Below are 13,511 nucleotides of genomic sequence, written 5' to 3'. Positions count from 1 at the left end.
CAGGGATAGAACCCAGGGCTCCTGCATTGAAGGCAGATTCTTTGCCATACGAGTCACCAGGCCTTAAGTGTCTTAACAGATTCATTTTGCACATAATACTTTTTCTATAGGCATTTTGAGTATTGGGAGGACCAGGCTAGGAACTGTTCATCATCAAACACAATGAATTCCAATTAGATTTTCCAAATACACTTTTCCAAAAGACAACCCATATTGTGCTCATTTCCTGCCTTAAATATTATTCCTTTTCACTTCCTCCACCTTAAGAAGACATTTTTTAAATCCCACAGCTTCACATAAGCCTTATAGGTAGTCACAAGTAAGGATTTCCAAAGTGTTTTCAGGCAATCCTTAGAGCCTCATGTGCTTCTCATGTTCCAGTCCCATCACGGGACTCTGAGTGGGCACGAATCTGGATCTCAGCCTGTTTTACTCAAAATAGATTCTTTTTGATACATTTCATAAATAATTTGGTTCTTTGGAGACTTTATCTGAAAAAGAAGCATTTTTCTCCTTAAAAAGAAATTCAAATTCTCAAATTCACGAGTTTAAAAATGAATATATTAGCCTCATTCTCTCCCTATGAAGTGTCATAAACATGTCAAATACAGCCTTAGAGGAAGTAGAATGAGTGTTCCATACCTATCTTTAGGGTAGTCACACAATAGCACAAGTCATCTGTATTTCAAAGTCAGAACTCTCTACCACAAATAAACATATATATATATTTAAACCTAATGGAATACCAAATGGTAAATCCCATTCATTTATAAAGTATAACTTTACTATTATCATAACCAGGTTCTTTTCCCACCAAGACACATAAAATATCCTGAGCAAGAAAAATTTTGTATGTTTGTGTAAAACACTAGAGAAGAGGGAGGAGCCAAGATGGCAGAGGAGTAGGACGGGGAGACCACTTTCTCTCCTACAAATTCATCAAAAGAATAACTGAACGCAGAGCAAACTTCGCAAAACAACTTCGGATCGCTAGCTGAGGTCATCAGGCGCCCAGAAAAGCAGCCCATTGTCTTCGAAAGGAGGTAGGACAAAATATAAAAGATAAAAAGTGAGACAAAAGAGCTAAGGACGGAGATCCATCCCGGGAGCTCTTAGGCGGCATTGCTTGTGGTAGGGTCCGGCCCGAGTGCCCTGAGGACAATCGGAGGGAACTTCTGTGAGTTGCCAACTTGAACTGTGGGAGACCAAAAGAGAGAGAGTAAATTAACCGGCCCGAACACACTGCCGGCCGTTCGCAGAACAAAGAGACCGAGAGGGTCCAGAGAGGAGCTCGCAGGCTGCGGACCGGCCCAGCCCTGCCGGAGGCAGGAGGCAGGGGGGAGGGGAAGGTCGCGGCGAGACACAGGGCGCAGGCAGCCGACCTGCGCGGGCGGGGACTGGGGCTGGGGACGCGGAGGGCGGAAGGCGCGCGCGCCCGACTGGCGCCAGCGGAAACTGAGACTGGGTCCGCGGAAGGGAGTGGGCGCGCCATACCGGGGTAGAGTGCGCCCACAAGCCCCTGGCTGCCTGGACCGCTCTGACGGGGAAGGCACAGAGAGCAGGCGCAGCTTTTCCTTCCGCGCTTTTGTGGAACACCCGAGGGCTGGAACCTCGCGCAGCGCGGGGCGCGCTCCATATAGAACAGCCGGGAGCCTGAGCAGCACAGACGGAGAAAGCAGCGTCAGCCCCTCCCGGCAGCCCCAGCCCATCCCCGCGGCGCAAGCCCGTCCCCATAGCGCCAGCCACTCCCGGCAGCACAAGACCCTCCCTGCCCTGCAGAGCGACGGAACTAGCTACCTGAATAAGAGTCCACCTCCGCCCGCCTGTGTCAGGGCGGAAATGAGGCTCTGAAGAGACCGGCAAACAGAAGCCAAATAAACAAAGGGAACCGCTTCAGAAGGGACTGGTGCAACAGATTAAAATCCCTCTAGGAAACACTGACTACACCGGAGGGGCCTGTAGATATCGAGAAGCGTAAGCTGGAACGAGGAGCTATCTGAAACTGAGCCGAACCCACACTGACCGCAACAGCTCCAGAGAAACTCCTAGATATAATTTTACTTTTTTCTCTTTTTTTTTTTTTTTATTTTTTAATTTTTTTTTCTATCTTTTTTTTCTTTTTTCTTTCTTCTCTTTTATTTTCCTTTAAAATCCCCTATTACTCCCCCATTACTCCTTAACTTTCATTTCCACAGACTTTTACGATTTTTTTAATTAGGGGGAAAAAAAAAACTTTTTTTTTTTTCTTTTTTTTCTTTTTCTTTCTTTTTTTTTCTTTTTTTTCTTTCCTTTTTCTCTTCTATTTTCTATTTTTCTTTTTCTCTTATTTCTTTTAAAGTCCTCTAGTACTCCTCTACTACTCCTTAATTTTCATTTTCAATACACTATAACCTTACAAAAAAAAAATAAATAAAAGAAGAGAAGCCCTATTTTTAAACCAAAGATTATTCTCTCCCAATCTTGACTCTCTGTTTTCTACCTCAGAACACCTCTATTTCCTCCTTTCCCCTTCTCTTCCCAATCCAATTCTGTGAATCCTTGTAGGTGACTGGGCTACGGAGAACACTCTGGGAACAGACAGCTGCGTAGATCTGTCTCTAGCTGGAGAGTCCCCCTTTTTCTCCTCCTGTTCATCTCTATCTCCCTCCTCCCTCTCCTCTTCTTCATGTAACTCTGTGAACCTCTCTGGGTGTCCCTAACGGGGGACAATCTTTTAGCCATTAACCTAGAAGTTTTCTTATCAGGGCTGTATAGTTGGAGAAGTCCTGAGACTACAGGAAGAAGAAAACTGAAATCCAGAGGCAGGAGACTTAAGCCCAAAACCTGAGAACACCAGAAAACTCCTGACTACATGGAACTTTAAGTAATAAGTGACCGTCCAAAAGCCTCCATACCTACACTGAAACCAACCACCACCCAAGAGCCAATAAGTTTTAGAGCAAGACATACCACGCAAATTCTTCAGCAACGCAGGAACATAGCCCTGAACATCAACATACAGGCTGCCCAAGGACACACCTAACACATAGACCCATCTCAAAACTCATTACTGGGCACTCCATTGCTCTCCAAAGAAAAGAAATCAAGTTCCACGCACCAGAACACTGACGCAAGCTCCCCTAACCAGGAAATCTTGACAAGCCAATTGTCTAACCCCACCCACTGGGTTAATCCTCCACAATAAAAAGGAACCACAGACCTCCAGAATACAGAAAGCCCACTCCAGATACAGCAATCTAAACAAGATGAAAAGGCAAAGAAATACCCAACAGGTAAAGGAACATGAAAAATGCCCACCAAGTCAAACAAAAGAGGAGGAGATAGGGAATCTACCTGAAAAAGAATTTAGAATAATGATAATAAAAATGATCCAAAATCTTGAAAACAAAATGGAGTTACAGATAAATAGCCTGGAAACAAAGATTGAAAAGATTCAAGAACTGTTTAATAAAGACCTAGAAGAAATAAAAAAGAGTCAATTAAAAATGAACAATGCAATGAATGAGATCAAAAAGACTTTGGAGGGAACCAAGAGTAGAATAACGGAGGCAGAAGACAGGATAAGTGAGGTAGAAGATAAAATGGTGGAAATAAATGAAGCAGAGAGGAAAAAAGAAAAAAGGATCAAAAGAAATGAGGACAATCTCAGGGACCTCTGGGACACTGTGAAACGCCCCAACATTCGAATCATAGGAGTTCCAGAAGAAGAAGACAAAAAGAAAGGCCATGAGAAAATACTCGAGGAGATAATAGCTGAAAACTTCCCTAAAATGGGGAAGGAAATAGCCACCCAAATCCAAGAAACCCAGAGAGTCCCAAACAGGATAAACCCAAGGCGAAACACCCCAAGACACATATTAATCAAATTCACAAAGATCAAACACAAAGAACAAATATTAAAAGCAGCAAGGGAAAAACAACAAATAACACACAAAGGGATTCCCATAAGGATAACAGCTGATCTATCAATAGAAACCCTCCAGGCCAGAAGGGAATGGCAGGATGTACTGAAAGTAATGAAAGAGAATAACCTACAACCTAGATTACTGTATCCAGCAAGGATCTCATTCAGATATGAAGGAGAATTCAAAAGCTTTACAGACAAGCAAAAGCTGAGAGAATTCAGCACCACCAAACCAGCTCTTCAACAAATGCTAAAGGATCTTCTCTAGACAGGAAATGCAGAAAGGTTGTATAAACGTGAACCCAAAACAACAAAGTAAATGGCAACGGGACCACACCTATCAATAATTACCTTAAATGTAAATGGGTTGAATGCCCCAACCAAAAGACAAAGACTGGCTGAATGGATACAAAAACAAGACCCCTATATATGCTGTCTACAAGAGACCCACCTCAAAACAAGAGACACATACAGACTAAAAGTGAAGGGCTGGAAAAAAATATTTCATGCAAACGGAGACCAAAAGAAAGCAGGAGTCGCAATACTCATATCAGATAAAATAGACTTTCAAATAAAGGATGTGAAAAGAGACAAAGAAGGACACTACATAATGATCAAAGGATCAATCAAAGAAGAAGATATAACAATTATAAATATATATGCACCCAACATAGGAGCACCGCAATATGTGTGGCAAACACTAACGAGTATGAAAGAGGAAATTAATAGTAACACAATAATAGTGGGAGACTTTAATACCCCACTCACAACTATGGATGGATCAACCAAACAGAAAATTAACAAGGAAACACAAACCTTAAATGACACAATGGACCAGCTAGACCTAATTGATATCTATAGGACATTTCACCCCAAAACAATCAACTTCACCTTTTTCTCAAGTGCACATGGAACATTCTCCAGAATAGATCACATCCTGGGCCATAAATCTGGTCTTGGAAAATTCAAAAAAATTGAAATCATTCCAGTCATCTTTTCTGACCACAGTGCAGTAAGATTAGATCTCAATTACAGGAAAAAAATTGTTAAAACTTCAAACATATGGAGGCTAAATAACACGCTTCTGAATAACCAACAAATCATAGAAGAAATCAAAAAAGAAATCAAAATATGTATAGAAATGAATGAAAATGAAAACACAACAACCCAAAACCTATGGGACACTGTAAAAGCAGTGCTAAGGGGAAGGTTCATAGCATTACAGGCTTACATCAAGAAACAAGAAAAAAAACTAAATAAATAACCTAACTCTACACCTAAAGCAATTAGAGAAGGAAGAAATGAAGAACCCCAGAGTTAGCAGAAGGAAAGAAATCTTAAAAATCAGGGCAGAAATAAATGCAAAAGAAACTAAAGAGACCATAGCAAAAATCAACAAAGCTAAAAGCTGGTTTTTTGAAAAAATAAACAAAATTGACAAACCATTAGCAAGACTCATTAAGAAACAAAGAGAGAAAAACCAAATTAACAAAATTAGAAATGAAAATGGAGAGATCACAACAGACAACACTGAAATACAAAGGATCATAAGAGACTACTACCAGCAGCTCTATGCCAATAAAATGGACAACTTGGATGAAATTGACAAATTCTTAGAAAAGTATAACTTTCCAAAACTGAACCAGGAAGAAATAGAAGATCTTAACAGACCCACCACAAGCAAGGAAATCGAAACTGTCATCAAAAATCTTCCAGCAAACAAAAGCCCAGGACCAGATGGCTTCACAGTTGAATTCTACCAAAAATTTAGAGAAGAGCTAACACCTATCTTACTCAAACTCTTCCAGAAAATTGCAGATGAAGGTAAGCTTCCAAACTCATTCTATGAGGCCACCATCACCCTAATTCCAAAACCAGACAAAGATGCCACAAAAAAAGAAAACTACAGGCCAATATCACTGATGAACATAGATGCAAAAATCCTTAACAAAATTCTAGCAAACAGAATCCAACAACATATTAAAAAAATCATACACCATGACCAAGTGGGCTTTATCCCAGGAATGCAAGGATTCTTTAATATCCGCAAATCAATCAATGTAATACACCACATTAACAAATTGAAAGATAAAAACCATATGATTATCTCAATAGATGCAGAGAAAGCCTTTGACAAAATTCAACACTCATTTATGATTAAATCTCTCCAAAAAGCAGGAATAGAAGGAACATACCTCAACATAATAAAAGCTATATATGACAAACCCACAGCAAGCATCACCCTCAATGGTGAAAAATTGAAGGCATTTCCCCTGAAATCAGGAACAAGACAAGGGTGCCCACTCTCACCACTACTATTCAACATAGTGTTGGAAGTTTTGGCCACAGCAATCAGAGCAGAAAAAGAAGTAAAAGGAATCCAGATAGGAAAAGAAGAAGTAAAACTCTCACTGTTTGCAGATGACATGATCCTCTATATAGAAAACCCTAAAGACTCTACCAGAAAATTACTAGAGCTAATCAATGAATATAGTAGAGTTGCAGGATATAAAATTAACACACAGAAATCCCTTGCATTCCTATATACTAACAATGAAAAAACAGAAAGAGAAATTAAGGAAACAATACCATTCACCATTGCAACAAAAAGAATAAAATACTTAGGAGTATATCTACCTAAAGAAACAAAGGACCTATACATAGAAAACTATAAAACACTGATGAAAGAAATCAAAGAGGACACAAACAGATGGAGAAACATACCGTGTTCATGGATTGGAAGAATCAATATTGTCAAAATGGCTATTCTACCCAAAGCAGTCTATAGATTCAATGCAATCCCTATCAAGCTACCAACGGTATTTTTCACAGAACTAGAACAAAGAATTTCACAATTTGTATGGAAATACAAAAAAACTCGAATAGCCAAAATAATCTTGAGAAAGAAGAATGGAACTGGAGGAATCAACCTGCCTGACTTCAGACTCTACTACAAAGCCACAGTCATCAAGACAGTATGGTACTGGCACAAAGACAGAAATATAGATCAATGGAACAGAATAGAAAGCCCAGAGATAAATCCACGAACTTATGGACACCTTATCTTTGACAAAGGAGGCAAGCATATACAATGGAAAAAAGACAACCTCTTTAACAAGTGGTGCTGGGAAAACTGGTCAACCACTTGTAAAAGAATGAAACTAGAACACTTTCTAACACCATACACAAAAATAAACTCAAAATGGATTAAAGATCTAAATGTAAGACCAGAAACTATAAAACTCCTAGAGGAGAACATAGGCAAAACACTCTCCGACATAAATCACAGCAAGATCCTCTATGACCCACCTCCCAGAATATTGGAAATAAGAGCAAAACTAAACAAATGGGACTTAATGAAACTTAAAAGCTTTTGCACTACAAAGGAAACTATAAGTAAGGTGAAAAGACAGCCCTCAGATTGGGAGAAAATAATAGCAAATGAAGAAACGGACAAAGGATTAATCTCAAAAATATACAAGCAACTCCTGCAGCTCAATTCCAGAAAAATAAATGACCCAATCAAAAAATGGGCCAAAGAACTAAACAGACATTTCTCCAAAGAAGACATACAGATGGCTAACAAACACATGAAAAGATGCTCAACATCACTCATTATTAGAGAAATGCAAATCAAAACCACAATGAGGTACCATTACACGCCAGTCAGGATGGCTGCTATCCAAAAGTCTACAAGCAATAAATGCTGGAGAGGGTGTGGAGAAAAGGGAACCCTCTTACACTGTTGGTGGGAATGCAAACTAGTACAGCCGCTATGGAAAACAGTGTGGAGATTTCTTAAAAACCTGGAAATAGAACTGCCATATGACCCAGCAATCCCACTTTTGGGCATACACACTGAGGAAACCAGATCTGAAAGAGACACATGCACCCCAATGTTCATCGCAGCACTGTTTATAATAGCCAGGACATGGAAGCAACCTAGATGCCCATCAGCAGATGAATGGATAAGGAAGCTGTGGTACATATACACCATGGACTATTACTCAGCCATTAAAAAGAATTCATTTGAACCAGTCCTAATGAGATGGATGAAGCTGGAGCCCATTATACAGAGTGAAGTAAGCCAGAAAGATAAAGAACATTACAGCATACTAACACATATATATGGAATTTAGAAAGGTGATAACGATAACCCTATATGCAAAACAGAAAAAGAGACACAGAAATACAGAACAGACTTTTGAACTCTGTGGGAGAATGTGAGGGTGGGATATTTCAAAAGAACAGCATGTATACTATCTATGGTGAAACAGATCACCAGCCCAGGTGGGATGCATGAGACAAGTGCTCCGGCCTGGTGCACTGGGAAGACCCAGAGGAATCGGGTGGAAAGGGAGGTGGGAGGGGGGATCGGGATTGGGAATACATGTAAATCCATGGCTAATTCATATCAATGTATGACAAAACCCACTGGAAAAAAAAATAATAATAAAAAAAAAAAGAGGAAAAAAAAAAAAAACACTAGAGAAGTTCCTTGAAGTAGCAAATTGGCTCTTAAAGACACCATCTTTTTTAAGTGAAAAACACTGGCCAATAAATTCATCACAGGAAAAATCCTCCAGCTCTGAAAATACAGTCTAAGTATTTTATTCTCCATTCTCAGATAAAAATCTCTGTCTTTGAATTTATTTCCTAATGATGTTTAGAGCTTGGAATACAAATTTAACTCACACTATGTGAGTTCCTTACAAAGAACTGTTAAGCAGAAGAGCTTTATAAATTTCAAACAAATGCCTTACAGAGACCATTTCAGATAGTACATATTTACCTAAAAGTAAACAAGCCATGTTCTCATGGTCTCTCTTAAGATAATACTATTTACAGAGTTCTAGAAAACTTTAAATCTAAATCTAAAAAATGCATTATCTTCTATTAGTGTATCTTCAAACTCATACATAGATTTATAACTTCATTTAAGTTTTTCTTCATTTAGATTAACAACACCAGAATTCAAAATTCACATATTCAGAGAGAGCACGCATTGTTACCCAAACTAAGGAGAAAGTATCTTGATTTTGGAATGATTCATTAAAAACAGAATGGTTATTTGATGTATCAAATAAAATGCAAGAATTTTCCAAATTTTAAAATTCTGTTGCCAAGTTTTCTTACATATATTTGAACATGACAGGCACTGTGTTTTCATTTGGGGGGTTGAAAAAAAGTGAAAATAAACATTAAGTTCTCTAAACAACTTAAGGCCTAGATGGTGCCAGTAGTGAGATAAGAGGGAAAGGAGACACTCATAATGGACATGGGGCATGACTCCCAACTCCTGGTCACCTTCTGTCCACCTGCTAGTTTATTTTGTTGGGAGCCCTCCCTGGGTACCAACATCAATGTGGCTAGCTGAAATGGCCCACTGAGTGTGTGCTATATTAAATTGGGCTGACTTTTTCCTTTCTTGTTTCTGTGCCCTGCTTCATTTTTCTTACATTCCAGTATTTGGGCTTCATTATGGGCCATGTGGTCTTTAATGAAGACTCATTGTCCACTGTAACAGCTGCTTATTCTTAATTCCTCTAGTACTGTCCATTGTCCCATTTATTTGGTATTTGTACCTGGTCTATATTGCTAATGTTTTAAAAACTATTTTAGTTTAGGGTAATCATTAACAGTCAAGGCTTTGCGTACAATACATTATTCTTGACTATAGGTACAGTGTTGTACAGTAGATCTCTAGAGCTTATTTATTGTGCTTCAGTTCAGTTCAGTTCAGTCGCTCACTTTTGTCTCACTTTTTGCAACCCCATGGACTGCAACATGCCAGACCTCCCTGTCCATCACCAACTCCTGGAGCTTACTCAAACTCATGACCATTGAGTCAGTGATGCCATCCAACCATCTCATCCTCTGTCGTCCCCTTCTCCTCCCGCCTTCAATCTTCCCCAGCATCAGGGTCTTTTTCAGTGAGTCAGTTCTTTGCATCAGGTGACCAAAGTATTGGAGTTTCAGCTTCAATATCAACCTTCCAAAGAATATTCAGGACTGATTTCCTTTAGGATTGATTGGTTGAATCTCCTTGCAGTCCAAGGACTCTCAAGAGTCTTTTCCAATACCACAGTTCAAAAGCATCAATTCTTCAGTGCTCAGCTTTCTTTATGGTCCAACTCTCACATCCATACATGACTATTGGAAAAACCATAGTTTTGACTAGACAAACCTTTGTTGGGCAAAGTAATTTCTCTGCTTCTTAATGTGCTGTCCAGGTTGGTCATAGCTTTTCTTCCAAGGAGCAAGAGTCTTTTCATTTCATGGCTACAGTTACCATCTGCAGTGATTTTGGAGCCCCCCAAAATAAAGTCAGCCATTGTTACCATTCTTTCCCGATCTATTTTCCATGAAGTGATGGGACCAGATGCCATGATCTTAGTATTCTGAATGTTGAGCTTTAGCCAACATTTTCACTCTCCTCTTTCACTTTCATCAAGAGGCTCTTAAGTTCTTCTTCACTTTCTGCCATAAGGGTGGTGTCATCTGCATATCTGAGGTTATTGATATTTCTCCACGCAATCTTGATTCCAGCTTGTGCTTCACCCAGCCCAGCATTTCTCATGATATACTCTGCATAGAAGTTAAATAAGCAGGGTGACAATATATAGCCTTGACGTACTCCTTTCCCTATTTGGAACCAGTCTGTTGTTCCATGTCCAGTTCTAACTGCTGCTTCTTGACCTGCATACAGATTTCTCAGGAGGCAGGTAAAGTGGTCTGGTATTCCCATATATTGAAGAATTTTCCACAGTTTGTTGTGATCCACACAGTCAAAGGCTTTGGTATAGTCAATAAAGAAGAAGTAGATTTTTCTGGAACTCTCTTGCTTTTTCTAGGATCCAACGGATGTTGGCAATTTGACCTCTGGTTCCTCTGCCTTTTCTAAATCCAGCTTGAACATCTGGAAGTTCTTGGTTCACATACTGTTGAAGCCTGGCTTGGAGAATTTTGAGCATTTCTTTGCTAGTGTGTGAGATGAGTGCAATTGTGCAGTAGTTTGAATATTCAGTTATTCAGTTATTGTGCTTAACTAAAGCTTTATGCCTGTTCATTTTTAACTTGTTTACCCTTCCCTCCACAGCCCCTGGTTATCACTATTCCATGCTTCGATTCTGTGAATATGACTCCTTTAGATACTTCATGTAAGTGTAAGACTACTTGTCTTTCTATGACTGACTTATTTCACTTAGCATGATACCCTCAAGGTCCATATGTTGTTGCATATTGTATAATTGCTTTCTTTCTTTTTGCATGAGTCTAACAAACTTTATGATACTGAAAATGATTTGGGACTAGATAGAGGAGGTGACCGCACAGTACTGTGAAGGCACTAAATGGTTTACTTTGAGATAGTTAATTTTATGTGATATGAATTTCACCTCATGGAAAATAATCAATTTTTGTGAAAAAAAGAAAAAACCCTCATAGCATTGCAAAACTTGAATGTGTGACTTTTACTACATGTAAATTATACCTGGATAAATAAGGCTTAAAGAGTAAAGGCTTTGCAATCACTTGACCCTGGGTTCAAAGCCTGACTCTGCCACATATTAGCAATCTGCGAGTTTAGGCAAATCACTTAAACTCCCTGCTGTTGAATTCCTTCATGGGTAAAATTGTAATAGTAATAGTGTCGAGGTTGTGTGAGCTGTGGTGGAATTAAAATGGCATCACTGTATTTGACCAGAACTACAAGTCCAAATCCACTCTTAATGAAGTCACCTTTGCCTACAAAGTCCTTGAAGCTAGCACAAAGCCAGCTGGGATGCTGAGTCCAGACTCCAGAGGAGAACCTGGGGACTTAACCTGGAAAAGTATGGGTTTTTTTTTCCTTTTTGAGCTCAAACAAAGCAGGTCAAGCCTCTTCCATTTATATCTACTTGAAAATGTAAATTTCATTTCAATTAAACAATTCAATGGTGAAAACATATAAATAATAAAACTATACCTTCTAGTGACAATGGGAAAGGAATGAGAAAGTTAAGACCTTCGATCCCAAAGCTTAGAATGGAGCCAGCTCAGACCCCTGTCAAAGGCCTGGTACTGAGTTAGAGTGGGCAGGGAGGAAGCTGTTCTAGTTTGGGGGCTGTGTGCAGATTCTCACGCATTAGGACTGAGGTCCAGCAGGAAACCTGAAATTGGGTCCAGATTTGGACCCTTCTTTGTGGAGATGGCATAACTTAACCTTAACAGCGACTGAGATTTAGGGAATGACTGAAGAGAGGATTGAGAAAGGAGCAGAGAGGAATCTTGCATGCCTTTCCTTAGAAGTCAGCAAATCTCTTCCTTACTGGTTCATTATAGATATTCAATGGCATGATGCAGGGAAAGTACAGATAACAATGCTGAAAATAGACCCAGCTATGATAAGTAGGAGACGGCAGAAGTATTTGTTGAATCGACTTTATCATTTTCTCAAATTGTCTATCCTGCTTTTGTTCCTTTGTCTTCACTGCAGGAGATTGAGTTTTGGGCTGCACCATGACTTTGTAGGAGATGGCTGCATTTTAACCTCTTTAGAAGCATTTCCCATAGAGCTTCACGCAATCAGGACATAAAGGTAAAACGATCTGTATCATTGCTTTGAAAAGCTCAGGACCATTCTAATTGCTTAGCAGGAGAGAAAGACTGTGCAGAGGGCTGGCGCACTAAGATGAGCTGTTATGAAAAGGGTTACATGTATCTTAGCTCTGTTGGCTCTTTGAAAATCAAAACGTCTGACAATACACCCTGGGGAAGCAGCTGTGCCTGTTCTTTTTAGGCAGATGAGCTTAATACTTGCTATAGCACTGATTTCAGATACACTGCCTTTCTGGAAATGAGATTGTATTTAAAAGAACAGGCTCTTGTTATCTATTTCTTTTCTTCCAATGAATAGTGAGAAAAGATGGTGTTTCTGAAAGGAGATTTTGATGTTTACCGTCATTTAACATGTTTGGAAACGTAGGACTAACCCCACAGATACTGCTCATTTTCCTCCTAAGTACTATGCCTGCAGTTCTGGAAGATGTCAACTTAAATCTGAATCTCCCTACAATAGAGATTTTCCTTAGGCATGAAGCTCTGAAAGCATCAGTGACAATCAACAATTCCATTCCTGATGCTCTTTTCCTATAAAACTTAACTTCTTGCTCAGTAAGTAGCATAAATGTAAACACTTTTATTAGACATTTCTCACGACCTTTAAGGATGCTTAAAATAAGAAGTTGTTTAGAGAAAGACTGAAAGAAGCACAAAATGCAACTGTAAACTGATACCTTAGATACTAAGTCCGCTTATTATCAGTCAAAAATCATCTCTTAACTTTGGTTTTCCTTCTCTTTTGATTGAAACTTTGACTTTCTCTCATTACAGGTTTTGGGAAAATGCATGCCTGACCAGTTAGTCACTTGTACTTTGTGTTTGAGAAGTCCTATCACACTTATTTCAGCTTCTCACTTAATGGAAAGTCATTAGTGTCAGAGCTTCTTACTGGTTTTCATGATAACTTAATTAGCCTGCTTCGTTATGCAAGAGGAATTAATTTTATATTTTCTTTCAGTCTTTATATCCTTAATTTCTTGATTTTTCTAAAAAAAAAATACACCAT

General features: G+C 39.2%; 1 long non-coding RNA gene across 1 annotated transcript; it reads left to right on the top strand.

Moving 5' to 3' along the window:
• The first annotated feature begins 11,001 nt into the window (after positions 1-11,001).
• LOC122674306 lies at positions 11,002-13,437 on the top strand. The gene is made up of 3 exons (XR_006334950.1): positions 11,002-11,064; positions 12,381-12,482; positions 13,277-13,437. It is a non-coding gene; the product is annotated as an uncharacterized LOC122674306 (long non-coding RNA).
• The last annotated feature ends 74 nt before the right edge of the window (positions 13,438-13,511 follow it).

Source organism: Cervus elaphus, chromosome 18 (assembly GCF_910594005.1).
Source record: "Cervus elaphus chromosome 18, mCerEla1.1, whole genome shotgun sequence".
In the NCBI taxonomy this organism is placed as follows: Eukaryota; Metazoa; Chordata; class Mammalia; order Artiodactyla; family Cervidae; genus Cervus; species Cervus elaphus.
The sequence above is the reverse complement of the archived record's forward strand: the minus strand, read 5'-3'. Positions and strand labels throughout refer to the sequence as shown.